The following is a 17,614-nucleotide window of genomic DNA, read 5'->3' as shown; positions in this document are numbered from 1 at the left end:
AAAAACGCAAGTTTTCTCAATGTTTAAATACTCTAAATATTTTTATCATTATAAATGCATTTACACAGCGAAATAACGCTGGAAAAGTACATATATACATTGTTTTAGTATAACTCCATGAATATATATATATTTTTAAAAAAGTTTGCCCGATGCGTCTGAATCCCACTTTACTCACGAGAGATAATGGCTCGTCATCCAGAATGATTCCTTCGGCAATGACTCTTCCCTGGGCTTTGGGACTGTCAAGTGCCAGTTTGTCACGCATAGCAAAAGTTTCTGCCAGCGTTTGAGAAATGGCTTTTCTTCTTGCCACTCTTCCATAAAGGCCAGATTTGTGCAGTGTACGACTGATTGTTGTCCTATGGACAGACTCTCCCACCTCAGCTGTAGATCTCTGCAGTTCATCCAGAGTGATCATGGGCCTCTTGGCTGCATCTCTGATCAGTTTTCTTCTTGTTTGAGAAGAAAGTTTGGAAGGACGGCCGGGTCTTGGTAGATTTGCAGTGGTCTGATGCTCCTTCCATTTCAATATGATGGCTTGCACAGTGCTCCTTGAGATGTTTAAAGCTTGGGAAATCTTTTTGTATCCAAATCCGGCTTTAAACTTCTTCACAACAGTATCTCGGACCTGCCTGGTGTGTTCCTTGGTTTTCATAATGCTCTCTGCACTTTAAACAGAACCCTGAGACTATCACAAAGCAGGTGCATTTATACGGAGACTTGATTACACACAGGTGGATTCTATTTATCATCATCGGTCATTTAGGACAACATTGGATCATTCAGAGATCCTCACTGAACTTCTGGAGTGAGTTTGCTGCACTGAAAGTAAAGGGGCCGAATAATATTCCACGCCCCACTTTTCAGTTTTTTATTTGTTAAAAAAGTTTAAATAATCCAATAAATGTTGTTCCACTTCACGATTGTGTCCCACTTGTTGTCGATTCTTGACAAAAAAATTAAATTTCATATCTTTATGTTTGAAGCCTGAAATGTGGCGAAAGGTTGCAAGATTCAAGGGGGCCGAATACTTTTGCAAGGCACTGTATATATACATATACACACACACATATACACCTATATATATACACATTATATACATATATATATATATTATATATACACAGTGTTGGGAGTAACGCCGTTATTTTTTCAGTAACGGGGTAATCTAACTAATTACTTTTTCCGCCGTTACAACGCCGATACCGTTACTGACGGTCAAAAGTGGTGCATTACTTACTCTGAATAAATTGAAGAAACTACCAGCCGTGTCGAGTCGACTCTCTGCTCTGTTGATTTGTCATCCACGACTCGAGAATTAGCGAGAATTAGGTTCGAGAATAGCGCACGTACTTCTGACTCCAAGCTGTTTGTCCCTGCTCATTCAATTAGACAATGCTTTCCAAAGTTTGGTAACGTTTCTGTGTTTGCTACACCTGATGCTACTAGCCTCGTTCCCATCTCCCACTGTCAGCCAGCAATAATTCTGCTTCCATCTTGAGGACGGCAGACGCTTTGAAGGTGACGTGAATTGTCGGGAAACGAGCCTACCTAAATGCAGCCCCTCTAGAGACGCGATGGAAGTGATTGTGATTGGCTGAGGGTTAGAGTCATGTGTCGTGATAAGCCAATCAGAGCCGGTGATTTCACAAGCAAACCGTAACAGCGCGTGCGGCAAACACACACACGCAAAACAGATGCACAGGGTTGGGATGGCAGAGCATTCAGAAGAAAAATTGTCCTTTAAGAGGTGGAGATATAGACACTATTTCAAGTTTGTCAAAATTAAAGGAAAGAACCTGCATGTAATGTGTAATTTATGTCCTGGGGCAAAGCTCTTGTCGACATCTGTGGTAAGCAATTCAACTCTGCTGACGCACCTAACAAGTTAACTACCTGTCTGTTCTTCTCTATTCCACTGACTCGAATACTGCTCAGAAAATTTCAAGTTCCTTGACATACAAGAAGTTCTTTTTAAAGTAACGGAAATAGTTACTTTCCCTTGTAACTAGTTACTTTTACTATAGGGTAATTCAGTTACTAACTCAGTTACTTTTTGGAAGAAGTAGTGAGTAATGTAACTAATTACTTTTTTAAAGTAACGTGCCCAACACTGTATATATACATACACACACAGATATATATATATATATATATATATATATACACACAGATATACACACACATATATATATATATACATATACATACACATACACACACACACGCACACATACACACACACATACGTATATATATATATTGAAATGTCCGTAACTGTGCGGGCCCATGAAGGGGCCATCAGACTGCAGAGTGGTGACGTAGCGGGAAGCAAGCAAGGAGGGAGGGAGAACGGCGTGTGAGCGAAGTGAGCGGTCGCATGTTGGAGAGTTGCGGATGACGCTGTTATTTTGTTTATTATGCCAGGGTGAGGCAGCATTTAGTTATTATGCTCCTCACCTCTGGAACAAGTTACCCGAACCTCTGAAGTATGCTCAAACTGTTAGCTCTTTTAAATCAGGGCTAAAAACGCTTTTGTTTAGCACTGCATATCCATAACTGTCTATACATTTCAATCTACCTGCTTTCTATTCCTCTTGTGCTTATCTCCATTGCTGATTTCAATTATTATTAGGAGTAGTAGTTTTTGTTTTATTTTTTATTTTTGTTTTATTTGTATTTATTTATTTTCATTCTGTGATTAAGTGCGATCTTTTGTCTTGGTTTTTACGTTGTATTGATTTAAATGTGATTTTTATGATCTTAATGTGATGTAAAGCACTTTGAATTGCCTCGTGTTGAATTGTGCTATATAAATAAATTTGCCTTTGCCTATTATTTTTCATTGTTGCCACAATAAAGTGGGAAAGTCATCACCGACTCCTTTCTAATTCCCCATTCGGGGCTATTACAATATATTATTTCACGTCGTCGGGCGGAGTTAGAGTAGGAAGGAAGGAAGGAAGGAAGGAGTAGGTAGAAAGTTCTCAGTCGGGTGCAGATGAGCGAAGTATTGCTCTGCTGCGTTCAAAAACTGCTCGGATTTCTAGCCATCAATGACCTTGCTGTCCGCGACAATGTGGACCCCAGCACGTCTACTGCACATTATTTGGCTTGACTCGTCATGTGTCGATATACATGAAAGTGTCCTTTCTATTTTATCCATATGTGACGACAGACAATCCTCCCCCTGTGTTATTTTCAACACATTGTTGAGAAGAGCAAGGTGGTTAATGGCTAAAAATCCGAGCAGTTCTTGAACGCGACACGAGCAGCACAGCGCCATGGTGTCAAGCAAGATTAAACGTCATCTCCAAACGAAACACCCGTCGCTTCAAAACAAGCCGATGGACTATTTTGTTCGCCTTCGTGAAAACACAGAGGAACAGGCAACTTTTTTTTTTTTTAATAAAAACTAAGAAGGCAAATGAGAAAGCCCTCAATGCCAGTTAACTTGTTTTTAAATCCAAAAAGCCCCACACCGTGACAGAGACATTAATACTACCTGCCTGCAAAGCCATTGTTTGCGAGATGCTTGGCCATGATGTGATTAAAGACATTGCCCAAGTCCCCCTGTCTGATATTTCTGAGCTTTTTCAAGCCTGACTGCTATAAAAATAAATAAATAACTAAATAAATAAAAACAAACAATGAGAGCGGTTGAAGAATAAGGATATTGACTTTGTGTTCATCTAAACAGGCTCAAGTTTCACACTGAGTAAGTATACATACTGAGAAGTTATTTTATAATTAAATATACTGTACAGATGGTAATTTTGGGACATTTTTAGTTTGTGGTGTGCCGCAAGATTTTTTTCCAATGTAAAAACGTGCCGTGAGTCAATAAAGGTTGAAAAACACTGTATTAGATTCATGATTAGTCATGTGTAGAGTTGGGCATCGTTTGAATTTGAACGGTTCCGGTTCTTGATTCAGATTCTTTTAATAGTCAGGGTCAAAAAATTGCATAGTTTATATACATTTTTTAACTTTGATTATTTTCTAACTGAATTTCTCACGAGGATATTTTTAAATTTTATATAAATATCAGTCTTGGAACTTGAATATGGTGATGTTTCTTTCCACAGGAGTGCACTTTCACAAATATGTTTATTTTTCAAAAATTCACAGAGAAAACATTTTTACATATTCTTTTGCCTACGTTTTATAGTGTTTCATGTTTACATATAGTGTTTACATGTTATTGAGCTCCCACTAATGGGCTAACCTGGTGCAGAATAACAAACAAACAAACAAAAACAATAACAACAACTTGTAAAACCCAATCCAGATTAGCAGCGGGTACAGTATAAAATCAGCAACAGTTTTTGTTGAGGAAAATGATCATATCTGCCTTCTCAGGCAGTAAGCGTGAGCGTTTGGAGAGTATCTCCTGCAGTGGAGAACACACATTCACTGGGTGTAGATGAAGCTTGAATGCATAAATATGAGAAAGCGAGAAAAAGTCGCAAATATTACATAAGGGTAAGGTAGCTGTGAGCCGCTACGCACTTTACATACATGTACCTTCGCTGGGAGCTACGAGGAAGAATTAGTATAATTCTTCTATTGATTATAAATTGATGTAGGTGAGGCAAGAATAATAAGGGTTTCCTTATTTGTAAAACAGATTCTAAAATAAAAGATGCTTTTAATACTGTTGGTTTTAACGGAGGCGGCAATGCGCTATGTGAAGTACGCAGCTGCTTGTATCGTTACATTAGCCCAATGTAATAATATTACTCATTCTCATACTATTCAATCCATCATCTACCGCTTAATCCAGGGTCAGGTCGCGGGGGCAGCAGAAGACTGATGTAATTTATTGTTTTACTTACCTGGTTCTGACTGGTTAGCTGACCGGCGGCCCGGCACAGCGTGTCAAATAACTGGCACTCAAGTATACATTACTTGGCACTTGTATTACATGAAGCCGGAGGTGTTTAATCATATTGGTCGTGCAGCCAACTTTGCGTGATATAGCTGTGTTGCAAATGTCGCACTGAGCTGACTGGTCATTTTTCTTTTTGTAGTTGAGCCAAACTTTTGAGCGCCACCGCACAGTGTGCATGGTTGAAATCAAGTTGCAATGCACAACTCGCTTGATGTGGCTTTTTCTTCATGGTGTTCAGCAGCTATTTTTTTAGTTTGGCAGTCAGGGCACCGAAACAATGAATCGAAATTTAAAATTCGAACGGTTCCTAGAGTATCGGAGTGTTAGTCCCAGATCCCATCGATGCCCAACCCTAGTCATGTGTAAGTAACAATCATGTAATTGATCATTTAATTGTAACAATATCTAAAGGGATGGCAATCCACAAATTATAAATGGATTAAGTATTAATTTAAAGTAATTATTTTCAAATCACGTTTCAATTGCTATTACTATGATATCTACCAAATACATATTTTATCCATTGTGCAGCCTTAGTACTTATATTAATCTTAAAATGCCGCAAGCAAATAATACTGACCAAGCCACTTAAATGTCGTTTTATCATGAAGAGACAAGCAGAATTTCACACTCCACCCACCACCACAAGTCAAATCATAACCTGTGAGAAATGCTATGTAGCACAATACATTATCACTGAGAAAGAACAAGCATGGACATAAAAGGACAAAAGCTTTTTTTTTTATTGTAAATGTTAATGCATGTTTTCCTTGTCCTTAAGGCAGTACTTCTCAAATAGTGGGGCGCGCCCCCCTGGGGGGGCGCAGAGCGATGCCGGGGGGGGGCGCATGTGACCTCGGGGAACGTTTTTTTTTTTTTTTTTTTTTTTTTTTGCCGTACTGGAATAAAGTGTACTCATCCACTCAGTAGGTGGCAGTGGCGCTCTCATTTTCAGAGTGCGCGCAGTATTTTTGAACTAAGGAAGAGCACTCAGCACACACAGACAACAGATATGAAGAGCAGTGTGCCACCGCCGTTTTCGAAAGCCGTTTTCCGACCAGACTCACTCACGCAGCGACCCACTGCCTTGTCCGGTTCTCACGTCGCCGCCCGAGAAGTGCCATTTTCGGCTTGGGATCGTCGCGACGACCGCCCTCACCTACGGTTCTACCTCGGCCGCCGTGAATGCGCTTTTTTCGTGCCGTTTGCCTTTTAGCTTTGACTTTTAATACAGTGGGTGATGATGAAAGACCACTGTTTACTGTGTCTAAAAATAATTATAGCAGACAGCCAGAAGCCAAATCATTTAAGACGCCACTTAAAGACATTAGACCCCAATCTCATTGTTAAGCCGCTTGATTTTTTCAGTGAAAACGTGCCGAATATTGCCAACAATCGTCCTGCTTTGTCAGTGTTACATCAGTAAACCAGTGAGCATTGTTAGCATGCTAATTGCAAAATAACTCCACACCATTGCAAAGGAGGTAAATACTGTGAGCAGCAAAAGTAAAAAGTCTCCTGTCCAAGGACACTTTTTTTTTTCTCTTTTATTCAGATTTGTTTTTTCGGTCAAATTTTTTGGCACATTGTCCTCATGAGTGAATGTTTCTAACCAATTTTAATTTGTTATTATTTACTGATTTTATTACATTTTATTTTTCTGTATCAAATGGTCAAAAATGTACCTTGAGTGTATTTTTTAGTTGGATGTGATTTTTTTTTTTTTTTAAATTCAGGCAAATTGATGCACGTCAAGTCTTCTCTGTTACAAACAAAACAATGTTAATAAAGTTATACTTTATTATAAGTTGATCTATGTTACTTTTTTTCTTTATTAGAAAAAAAGGACACAATGTTAGGCAGATGCGTATTTATAATAGTAATTTTATAGACAAATGATACTATTTACACTGGCGGCAGAGAGTTTGGGGGGGCGCGAAACATTTTTCTTCTTCCTTGGGGGGGCGTGACAGAAAATAATTGAGAAGCACTGCCTTAAGGCAACTCAACCACTGAGGTAAAAGTTTCAACTAGTAACCATAATTGCAGATTAGTCCTACATCAGTATAATAAATGGGGGGCATGTGGAAAAATAACTAAATTAATAAATTAAAATAAATACATTTTAAAAACACTGATCTCTTAATTCTTCCTCCACGCCCACTAATATCAGGAATGCTGAGCACTGGAAAAACCGTTTGTAAGTTGTCACTGAACCACACCTAGCATACATCGAACCCACAACTTCTGGGTTGGGGAGCAACTATTCTACCACTGTACCACACCATCCCCCAAGCAGAAGAGACAGAGCCTCTGAAGAAGAAGCTGTCCTAACAAAAACTGGAGACTCCAAGGAAAACTTTTCTTGTGTGTGAGAAGCTCTAGACAGAAAACTCAAATTCAGGTACTTCTGGAGCTATTATTTTCTATTTGTGTGATTCAAGAAACATGCTTTAGACCAGGGGTCCCCAAACTACGGCCCGCGGGCCGGATACGGCCCGCAGCCACATTTGGTCCAGCCCCCTGAACAAAAAAAAAAAAAAATTGTGGGGGAAAAAAAAAAAAAAAAAAAAAAAAAAAAATTTTTTTTTTTTTTTTTTTTTTTTTTTTCTCAATAGAGTTATTCATGTCCTGGCTTTTTTCTGTGAAGAACTGAGCAATGGTTATTTGGTTATTATCTGTTTAATTAATACAGTATTATTATATTATATTACATGATATTATATTATATTATATTATATTCAGGGGTGCACATAAGTGGTCCGCACATGCGTACTGGACGTAGACAAACGCGCTGGCCCTCAACGGCTTCCATACGCTTTTGCGTACCGATGGCTGACCACTCTATTTGCGGCGGACACGAGAAAATAACTTCTCAAAATGTCGATGAGGCAGGCCACACTGAGTAATTACTTCCGTGTTCCCCCACCCCCGTCAAAAGACAGACAGACGACAGAGACGTCACCGGAGCTACCGAAAAAAAAGGACTTTTGCTGAAAAGTGGCTACAGGAGGTACCATGGCTAGAAGCGAATGATGCTCGCACGGAAATGCGGTACAAAATGTGCCGTGAGAATCCCAATGTCGCCGATTAGAGCAACGCATTTTATGTAGGGTCAAAGAATTTCAGCCATCCAAACTTTGAAAAGCACGAAAAAAACAGAGAGCATGTGGCAATTAAGCAAACTATCGATGTCAAACAGGACCCCACTCGCCCTATGGACATGTGGCGGAATAGGGCGGAATAAAGGTAATGAACAGCGACATGCACTGACAAACGTGTTTTTGCTCGCATTTTACAAAGCTAAACAGGCACGTTCAATGAGGTCTTATGAGGAGGACATCCCACTTTTAAAAAGGCTTGGAGTTAATGTGGGAGCCGCATAATGCCCTTTATTTTGAATTGGTGCTTTTATGTTTATTTCTTTACATTTCACTGCAAAGTAATGGCAATTTTGTTGTGCCAGTTGATGTTAATCAAGCATTAACTGTTAATATAATTAATCAAAGTTAATTGGCTCTAAGTAAAGCTTGTCATAAATTTATCGCATCAGGTGGGTCGGCTCTCAAGCTCAATGAGGACCAAGTCACATCTCCAGGTCCTCCTCTGAGAACCTGGGCAAAAAAATTATGTGCACCCCTGATTATATTATATTATATTATATTATATTATATTATATTATATTAAGGGCTGTCAAAGTTATCGCGTTAACGGGCGGTAATTAGTTTTTTTCATTAATCACGTTAAAATATTTGACGCAATTAACGCATATGCCCCGCTCAAACAGATTAAAATGACAGCAGTGTCATGTCCACTTGTTACTTGTGTTTTTTGTCTCCCTCTGCTGGCGCTTGGGTGCGACTGATTTTATGCACCATGAGCATTGTGTAATTCTTGACATCAACAATGGTGAGCTACTAGTTAATTTTTTTGATTGAAAATTTTACCAATTTTATTAAAACGAAAACATTAAGAGGGGTTTTAACATAAAATTTCTATAATTTGTACTAAAATCTATCTTTTAAGAACTACAAGTCTTTCTATCCAGGGATTGCTTTGACAGAATATTAATGTTAATGCCATCTTGTTGATTTATTGTTATAATAAACAAATACAGTACTTATGTACAGTATGTTGAATGTATATATCCGTCTTTGTCTTATCTTTCCATTCCAACAATAATTTACAGAAAAATAAGGCATATTTTAGAGATGTTTGAATTGCGATTAATTACGATTAATTTTTAAGCTGTGATTAACTCGCTTAAAAATTTTAATCGTTTGACAGCCCTAATTATATTATATTATATTATACTATATTATATGATATCATTTTTATTTTATTTACTTTGGTTCCGTGAAGAATCCAGAAAGGGTTATTTGATTGTGGCTTTCTGAAAAACAATACATTTTTACATTTAGGCACTCCTGCAATCGTCACACTTTTTCTGTTACAAACTGACCCCGGCCCCTCATCAGAGAAGAGAAGGGTTATGTGGCCCTCACAGGAAAAAGTTTGGGGACCCCTGCTTTAGACATTTCAAGGAAGTTCAGTGTTTGCACTATTCAATTGTTTAAATCAATTTTTACACTTTTACTGCAAATTAGTATCAGCTTCAAAAATCGGTTAACAGTCCCGCTAACTACTAATAATCGGTATCAGTACTGAAAAACGCATATGTATATACTTATGTAAAATAAAAATCCAGTTCAAAGGAAAATAGTTTTATTTTCTTTTTAGCCCAGACATCTCAAAATAACACATTTTAGAGCTTTTTTTTAGGTAAAGAGCAATTATAAATATACATGAGAAAACAAGACAATTTACCTAATATTGAACCATTTTTAGATATCCAATGTCTTTATTTTAGATGTACATTATTGAAAACAGCCAACAATTTAATTGCAGATTTGACTAGAAAAATAAAACAACAAATTCACTGATTTCACCCAATCTTATTTAAAAAAAAAAAAAAAAAAATCGTGTTTCTTACCTAAAAAGACACATCACTTAAAATTTAGGTGTTTTTCCCACATGTTTCAATTGAATTTCCATTTGTGTCAAGCTATTTTTAAGTTGTAGTTAAGTTTTAAGTTAGTCTAAATTGTAAGTCCCGATAGGATTTTGCATTTTTGCAGTGTTCAAAATAAATGTATGATACCTGGGCCACACATCGATAGTAGTCGTAATTAATAGAAACCTAGTCATCTTAATCTTATTAATCAGCGCTGAGAAGTCTACTGCTTTAAGATTGCGGCTGTTTACCAACGCCGTCTAGTCTGACATTTCGCGTCTTGTTCTATATACATGTGCTAACGTCACCGAGTCTGTCATTTCTCATCTAGTTCTATAGACCCTACCCACGTGACGTCACAACTCCTTCCTCCTGACTGGTGCCGCCCAATTGTCCGTCAACACATCATGTTTCCCTGTTACGGCTACGTACATTCCTCCTATTTACGACGTGTTTTTCTGCTCGTTAACATTAATAATCAAAATGGTGAAGGCGTGTGGCGGTCGGTTGCAATAACAGAGAAGATAGACGGAGAAGACGGAGAGACTTGAAGTTCTACCGGATTCCGAGAGACCCGGAGAGAAGAGAGCGAGATGGGCTGCTGCAATTCGACGAGAAAACTGGGCTCCAAATGATTACCACAGATTATGTAGTAGTCATTTTATATCTGGTAAGATGCATTTAATATATATTTAGAGGGTTTTGGGCTGACAACCACAACTAAGATCATTGCTAGGCTAATCGCCGACAACATACACGTATGTATGTAGTGAGAGTGCTATCGCTAAACCATATAAACATTAAAAGCCCGAACTCCATTGACAAACGACATGAAATACATTAGACTTGACAGTGGATGTTAGCGATAACAAAAGATTTTGAATTGAAAATTTCGTAACTCACCTTTCCAAGCACAAGATAGATTCCTGCCGAATTTTCGTGGACGAGGACCTGTTTCACCCAACCAGCAACGAAGTATTTATAAGCCTCCAAGCTCTTAAAGTTTTTCAAACTTTCGTGAGAATTGGCTGATTTTGTGTGGACAAGATAGTTGTACAGTTCAGGGTAGCTAGCAGATGTCAGGCAAATACGGCGAAGACAGCGGGTCGAAAAACATCGATTTAGGCATCAAATATGGATCTGGCGAATGGATAAACTGAAGCTTTTCCACATAACGCCTTTTATGCAACGCATCAAGTGAGTTTACGGCATCCGAAAGCACCGGGTCTTCCATGAAATGCATTATAAATTGCTCGATCAATTGAGACCATTGATAATACAGACACAAAATGACGGACAAGTGGGCGGAACCATACAGCGAGCACGTGATTTTGTGACGTCGGTGGGTAGGGTCTATATACATGTGATATCTATGAGACTCATCAGACGCTACAACCGTAACAGCATGTGGGCGTAGTTTGTTGCAACGTTGGCGTAGTTTGTAGCGGCTGTTGGATGCAATCACGTATTATTATTTGAGTAATCGTTTCAGCTTTAAAAGAAACAAAAATGTTTCGTAAGGCGCAAAATCACAAATCCAACGGAAACAACACAAGAGGAAATAAAAACCGCCAGCAGGAAAATGTTATGCTAGCTGTCATCGGAAGTTAATGTTAAGTTAGCCTCATGCAAGCATGACAATGTCTGAAGTATAGAAATACCTAACATTGGATGTGCTTTTTTTTTCTCCGTCATGAATTGCCAAGGTACTGGATCTGTACTCAGTATCGAAAGATACTTAAAATCAGGTACCTCAGACTTGAATTCAAGTGCAAAAATATGTGATCGGGACAACCCGATTGCAGAGGCAGCTCCTTACGCCATGGAGGTCGGGCACTGCACTAGGCTACCCACGAAAGGAGGACCTAGGCACACTAGGCCTGCATACTACCATATATCTGCAAATTAAGTTTCATGCACTTTTGCTTCTCTGTGTGCATGCCTTCAGAAAAACCAAAGAACTTAAAAATCCTTCCACTTTCATTTATTAAAATGAGGATAGGAATCAGGTTTAAAAAAAAAAAAAAAAAAAAAAAAAAAGAGATCGGGGTTTGAAAATGTATTTTTTAAGAATTAACTCTTTGGCGGCCATTAACGGCAATAGACGTCCAATTCAATTTGACTGTGGAGCTAGCAGCGATCACTCAGTGCCAGCCTTCTAAGTTGAATTGGATGAGTTCCATCTACTGTTCAAACTAGGGATGTCCCAATCCGATCATGTGATCAGAAATTGGGCCGATTCTTTTAGAGGACTGGAGTTGGGTGAAAAGGATCGGGTTTTTTTTTTTTTATTGAAAAAATATGTTTATGTTTTTCTGCTTCGTGCACGTACAGCCTCTCACTCTCCCTTCATGTTGGTTTTCTTGTTCAGCAGTGCACTGGAGTTTCTAGTTAAAGTTAACAATGATTGACAGGTTTGTAGTTTTGATCTTGCCAGAGAAGCTTGGTAGCTGTACAATCAAAGGTGCCTGTGTGTCAATCATCGTTTAGCTCGTTACACACTTGCGGTAGTGTGCTATAGCAGCTCATTGTGTTAGTGAGAGGCTGTTCTCAGCAGCGTGAGGGGATTCGTGTGGACTCAGTTAATGAAGCACTTAATAAAGATAAGCATTTTTCTACGTTATTCTTGTTTTAAAATAACTCACATTATGAAGGTGGCACAGAAACATGTTTAAAACAGTTTAAAAAAAAAAAAAAAAAAAAAAAAAAAAACTTTTTCAGGTATTGGATCGGTACTTGGTGTCGGCAGCTTCTCAAAATCATGTGACTCGGTCTCGGGTGCAAAAATATGTGATCAGGACATCCATAGTTAAAACTGAGAAGTGCATCAGAATGTAGGCTGGACTCAAGCTTCTTGTGCAGCCCATATGACATTTCATCATTTGCTGAGAGCCATTTAAAACACAAACACCTCTGAACTAAATAATATAAGTAATAATATTTTTAATAATAATGCTGAGTTGTGGAAGGCTAACAAAAAACGAATTCCCTTCAAATCTCAGATAGCAGTCTGACATTGAATAAACGTTGATTTTCCATCAAAATCATCAGTATGGTTGACATCGAAATTTCGACGTCAAGTGACGTTGAAACAACGTGGTTCTATGGTATGTAGTATATAGTTGGGTTAACATTGTTTCATAGTTGATGAACTAATGTTGATAAATAGTTCATTTATTTAGTGACAGGGAAATATGATTGAAAAGTCATTGAATTATGGATGAGCGGGCGTTTTGGTAGAAAACAACATTGATTCAGCATTGATTGTTCCAATATTATTAATAATCGAAATGACGTTTAGGTTTTGTAAGGATTTCAACGTTGAAACAACATTAATTGAGGGTGCAAAAGTGACGTTGATTCAACGATATAAGATCGACAGCGGAATGTTGATCCAACATCTTTTCAACGTCGGTCTGCTATTTGGGATGTGAATCAACATCAGCGAAGTACAGTACACCAACTTCAGTGAAGTAGCTACAGTAGACACACTAATGTACATTGGCAGAAGCATTGGTTTCTTTTAGTTTACATAACGGGACAGCAGCAGATAAGCAAGCCATTTGTAATTTTAATTCGGGATCATTTCGTGCATTCTGCAAAGGGCCAGAATCAGAATGATTGCTGTGATAAAAGATTAAAGTAAGAGCTAAGCCGGTGTGACTTAAGCGCATTCTTCCAGGAAACAAACAGGGAGAGTTCACATAGTTGGTGGCGTGAACTACCAAGTGTTGAACCTCCTTGCTCATCCCCATAACAACCGCGATAACACCAAAAGGTCATTTCACAAATGAACAAGAAGCAAGCACGGTCACCGAACAAATTAATACAATATAATTAAGCAGGGGTATCGTTAGCATGCAAGCTAAAGGTGGTTTTTACATCTCAGGGAGGACGGCGAGCTCTGAAGTTGCGGCATTCTTCTTCGAGTTCCTTTAATACGGGCTGATGTGCTCAAAGCTATTATATACACAGGACGAGAAAGTGATTGGAAAAAAACTATTTTGAGCGAGAGCGAGGGGACAACGGTAATTATATTTCGTTTGTTTCTTGTTTTTGCACTGTGTCGTTAAATACAAGTGTGACCCAGCTAGCTGTGCATATGAGAGTGTAAAAAATGGAAGCCTGTAAGACGTGCCGTTTGCGACCTTACCTGCAGCATCAATGGCGAATACAGCGCAGAGCTGAATCTTGTTCCGCCACGCCGACAGTGATTGTTTTCGTCTCTTGGTTAGTTCAAAAGAGTCAGACTTCAAACCAGGTAGAGGAGGACAGACAGCGCCGCCTCCAGCACAACAGCAACTGACCACAGCAATGTGAAGGGTTTACTTGGTCGAGCTGCAAGGATTTTGAGGATCGCGAGCTAAAGCGAGACCTTAACGGACCAATCAATAGGCCACGTTTATTTGCAAACACCCACAGAGATCACAGCTATAATGCTAGATGTATAAAGACTGACTCAGCGGTGTAAGTGACAAGCGGCCATCTTAAGTCGGTAGACTTCTCTGGCGGACCCTTGGTACTTCAGTAGCGGACGTAAATAATGAGTGTTTTTCTCCATAAAATACTCATAACTCGCTGAATTAATGACGTTCATAACATGACATGACAAACCTTATTAACCTGGCTAAGATTCATAAGGGATGTATAAATAAAAAAACATTTTTTTTAGCATGCAGTAAATTTAATGCATTTAATGTTTATGAGAAACCAAGACACTTTAAAATACACTGTAGATGGAAAATTTAGCAAAGCATAGCTATTTAAAAGTACACGCTTCATTTCACTTTAGTGATAAAGTTGCATGAAAAAAGTCCAGACCAAATGTATTTTAGTGCAGAGTCCGCACTAAAATACATTGGGACCAAAGAAAGCGAACTATTACCTTTCGTGGTGTTAATACAGCAATAGTTATCTTTGTTAATTAACAACTACACTGCTAAAATACTACCGATTTACTATGCATTGATTTTTTTTAACCCCTCGATGCCTACATTAAAAAAAAAGTGGGGGGCTCGGTCTCAGAGGGTCGCGCGGGACAAGGGATACTGACAGAAGTACTAAAGAATTTAAAAGTTGCGCGTATGTTTTGCAAAGAGCAAGAAGGAAACATTTTTTTTCATTCAATGTATTTTGCATGAGGTAGCGAGAGCACTTTACGAAAGACCTAAATTATTAAAAACCTTCTAATGCTGATGCCAAATCTTGTGAAATACTCTGGGAGATGGAATAAACAAAAATTTCATAACGCAGAACATAAAACATGCATAATTAAAGAGCCAATGTTTTCTTAAAGCTTTTATTTGTTGAGGGGGTCTTCAGTTGAGGTGGGGCCCTGTGTATTAACTGGCCAAGGGCAGCACATACAGATTGAAAATGGGACCATGAATGGACAGCACAACTCAGCGCTATTTGGCTTGATAATTATTTATGTAAAGTACCTTCTGTTCTCAAGATAGGACATGAACCATTTTAGTACAGCACAAAAGTTGCCATTCTAGTCTTTTAATTTGTTTCATTTGTAAACATGACGGCTGTGTCATTTGCTTCACTGAGATCCAGAAAGAGGACGATCGAGAATTCACCTGTGCCATTGTTCAGACGGATGTCATTTGTAACCGTCATAGCATTCAGTGCTATTATGGTGGCTGAAAGCTGATCATCAAAACGGGAATTCAGCTGAAGAAAGGGAGAGGGTTGAGCGAATCAAATTTTGCAAGCAGGTTTGAAATGGGCCAAAGAAGGCTAGTCTTGTTTTGTAGGGCACAGACGACAGCAGTTTTCAAGGCTATGGTAAATGGTCCAGAGTTAACTGAAATGCTAACTGTATGAGTAAATTGAGGCAGCACACTGCTCAGCCTGGATTTTAAAAAGTTGGTGTGCACATAACAACTCATGACCTCATACTCATTGCACTTAGATGTGGAAACAAATCCTAAAGGTAGTTGAACAGGAGGGATTGTTAACTTATTACTTGTGGTAAAAAGGCGGGGCATGACTGTGTGCTGCTCAAGTAATCATTAAAATATGAGCTTCTTGCCTGTCTTCAATTCTTTTAACTTTAACAAAGGCCCTGAACATTTAGAACACAATTAGAAAATAGTTAAATATTGTCAACATCTTGCCATGAGGTTTAAACAGTATTCCTGTTGTCATGGCCTCAGCCCCTGCTGCAGCATTGCCTAATTGCCTTCAATTATCCCCACCTGTCCTCAGTTCAACTACTCACAGCCCAGCCAATAGCACTCCTTCATTCAGCAATCAACCTGTGTATTTAAAGCCCAGATTTTTCACTTCCACACTGTCAGACCGTCTGCGAAGCCTGCCTGTTACCTGCCTGCCTAGCTCTCTGAATCTGACTCTCGTTGCCGAATCTGAACCTGCCCGACTGCTGCCTTCTCTCCTGCCCTGGTAACTCGACCTGCCTTTTGCTTTTGGAAACCTGTCTTCTGCCTAGCCCTTGTCTGTACTGCTGCCATCATTACACCTGCCAAGCCGGTCCTGTCAATAAATTGTTGAAAACGTGATGCATTTGTGGTCCTCCTCTGTCGGGTCCGTGACACCTGTACTCTCAGCATTGCAAGTAACTAGTACTGCAAGTACAATGGTTAATTTGGGAGGAAAGTCATGGTACATAAGTGATCAACTAAAGCAGCATCAACTAAAATGCCATTTAAAATATTAACCTATTGAACATGTCCACAGTGTGCTTTTTGCTGCAGGTGGGCTCACTCACATGCTGAAATAGAACAAAGGTTTCAAATCAGCACACCAATCTTTGGCACTTCTGCCAGACACCTTATGCACATGAACATTCAGATAAACTGATATGAAAATGCAGTAAATACATAGGTATATATATCACGGATATGTCACGGATATCTACCTCATAATTATCGCTAAATTGTATTTTGTAGTTACTGTCGCATTTTCCCCGATATGTTAGATGATAGATAAATGATCCAAACAAAGAAAAATTGAAAAAAAAGAAACATTTAAAAAGGTAAATATAAGAAAATCTCGACCACTCCTTGATGTCTGCGATTTCTGCATCGCGACTCTTGTCATATTACCATGTTTCACCCATAAAATCCACCTGTGGCCATCCACAGCTGTGTGTTGACACTCAGTGATACATGCGACATGGAGTTTTTGGATCGAAACGAGGTAAGTACGCGATAATATCTCTTTAAAATCATGGCGTTTGTAATTCTGTTCTCGCGTGCTCTCACCTCCAGACAGGGTTTTGCTGTTTAAAAAAATATTTTTTAAAAATGCCCTTCTGTCCAAAATTTTTATTCCCCCACAAAATCGAGAGTTTAAGCTTTCCAATGATGTATCACACATGCATATCGGACAATTTTGAAATTTGGCCAAATTGGGAGTGTCAGTGCGGAACTTCAAGTCACCTGAGTGTTTTCCGCCATACATATATATATATATATATATATATATATATATATATATATATATGTATACATACAGTGGGGCAAATAAGTATTTAGTCAGTCACTAACTGTGCAAGTTCTCCCACTTGAAAATATTACAGAGGCCTGTAATTGTCAACATGGGTAAACCTCAACCATGAGAGACAGAATGTGGGGAAAAAAAAAACAGAAAATCACATTGTTTGATTTTTAAAGAATTTGCAAATCATGGTGGAAAATAAGTATTTGGTCAATACCAAAAGTTCATCTCAATAC

The 17,614-nt window shown here is 38.7% G+C and overlaps 1 protein-coding gene across 1 annotated transcript in view; it reads right to left on the bottom strand.

Moving 5' to 3' along the window:
• Positions 1-14,257, bottom strand: part of glceb (glucuronic acid epimerase b) — a 49,335-nt gene extending 35,078 nt beyond the window's left edge. The window contains exon 1 of the mRNA XM_057836495.1: positions 14,065-14,257. The gene's annotated coding sequence lies outside the window, so the exon portion shown is untranslated. The remainder of the gene's footprint in view (positions 1-14,064) is intronic.
• Between the last annotated feature and the right edge of the window lie 3,357 nt (positions 14,258-17,614).

The sequence above is a fragment of the Corythoichthys intestinalis genome, chromosome 1 (assembly GCF_030265065.1).
Source record: "Corythoichthys intestinalis isolate RoL2023-P3 chromosome 1, ASM3026506v1, whole genome shotgun sequence".
Classification (NCBI taxonomy): Eukaryota; Metazoa; Chordata; class Actinopteri; order Syngnathiformes; family Syngnathidae; genus Corythoichthys; species Corythoichthys intestinalis.
Note: the sequence above shows the minus strand (reverse complement) of the source record. Positions and strands in the feature narration are given on the sequence as shown.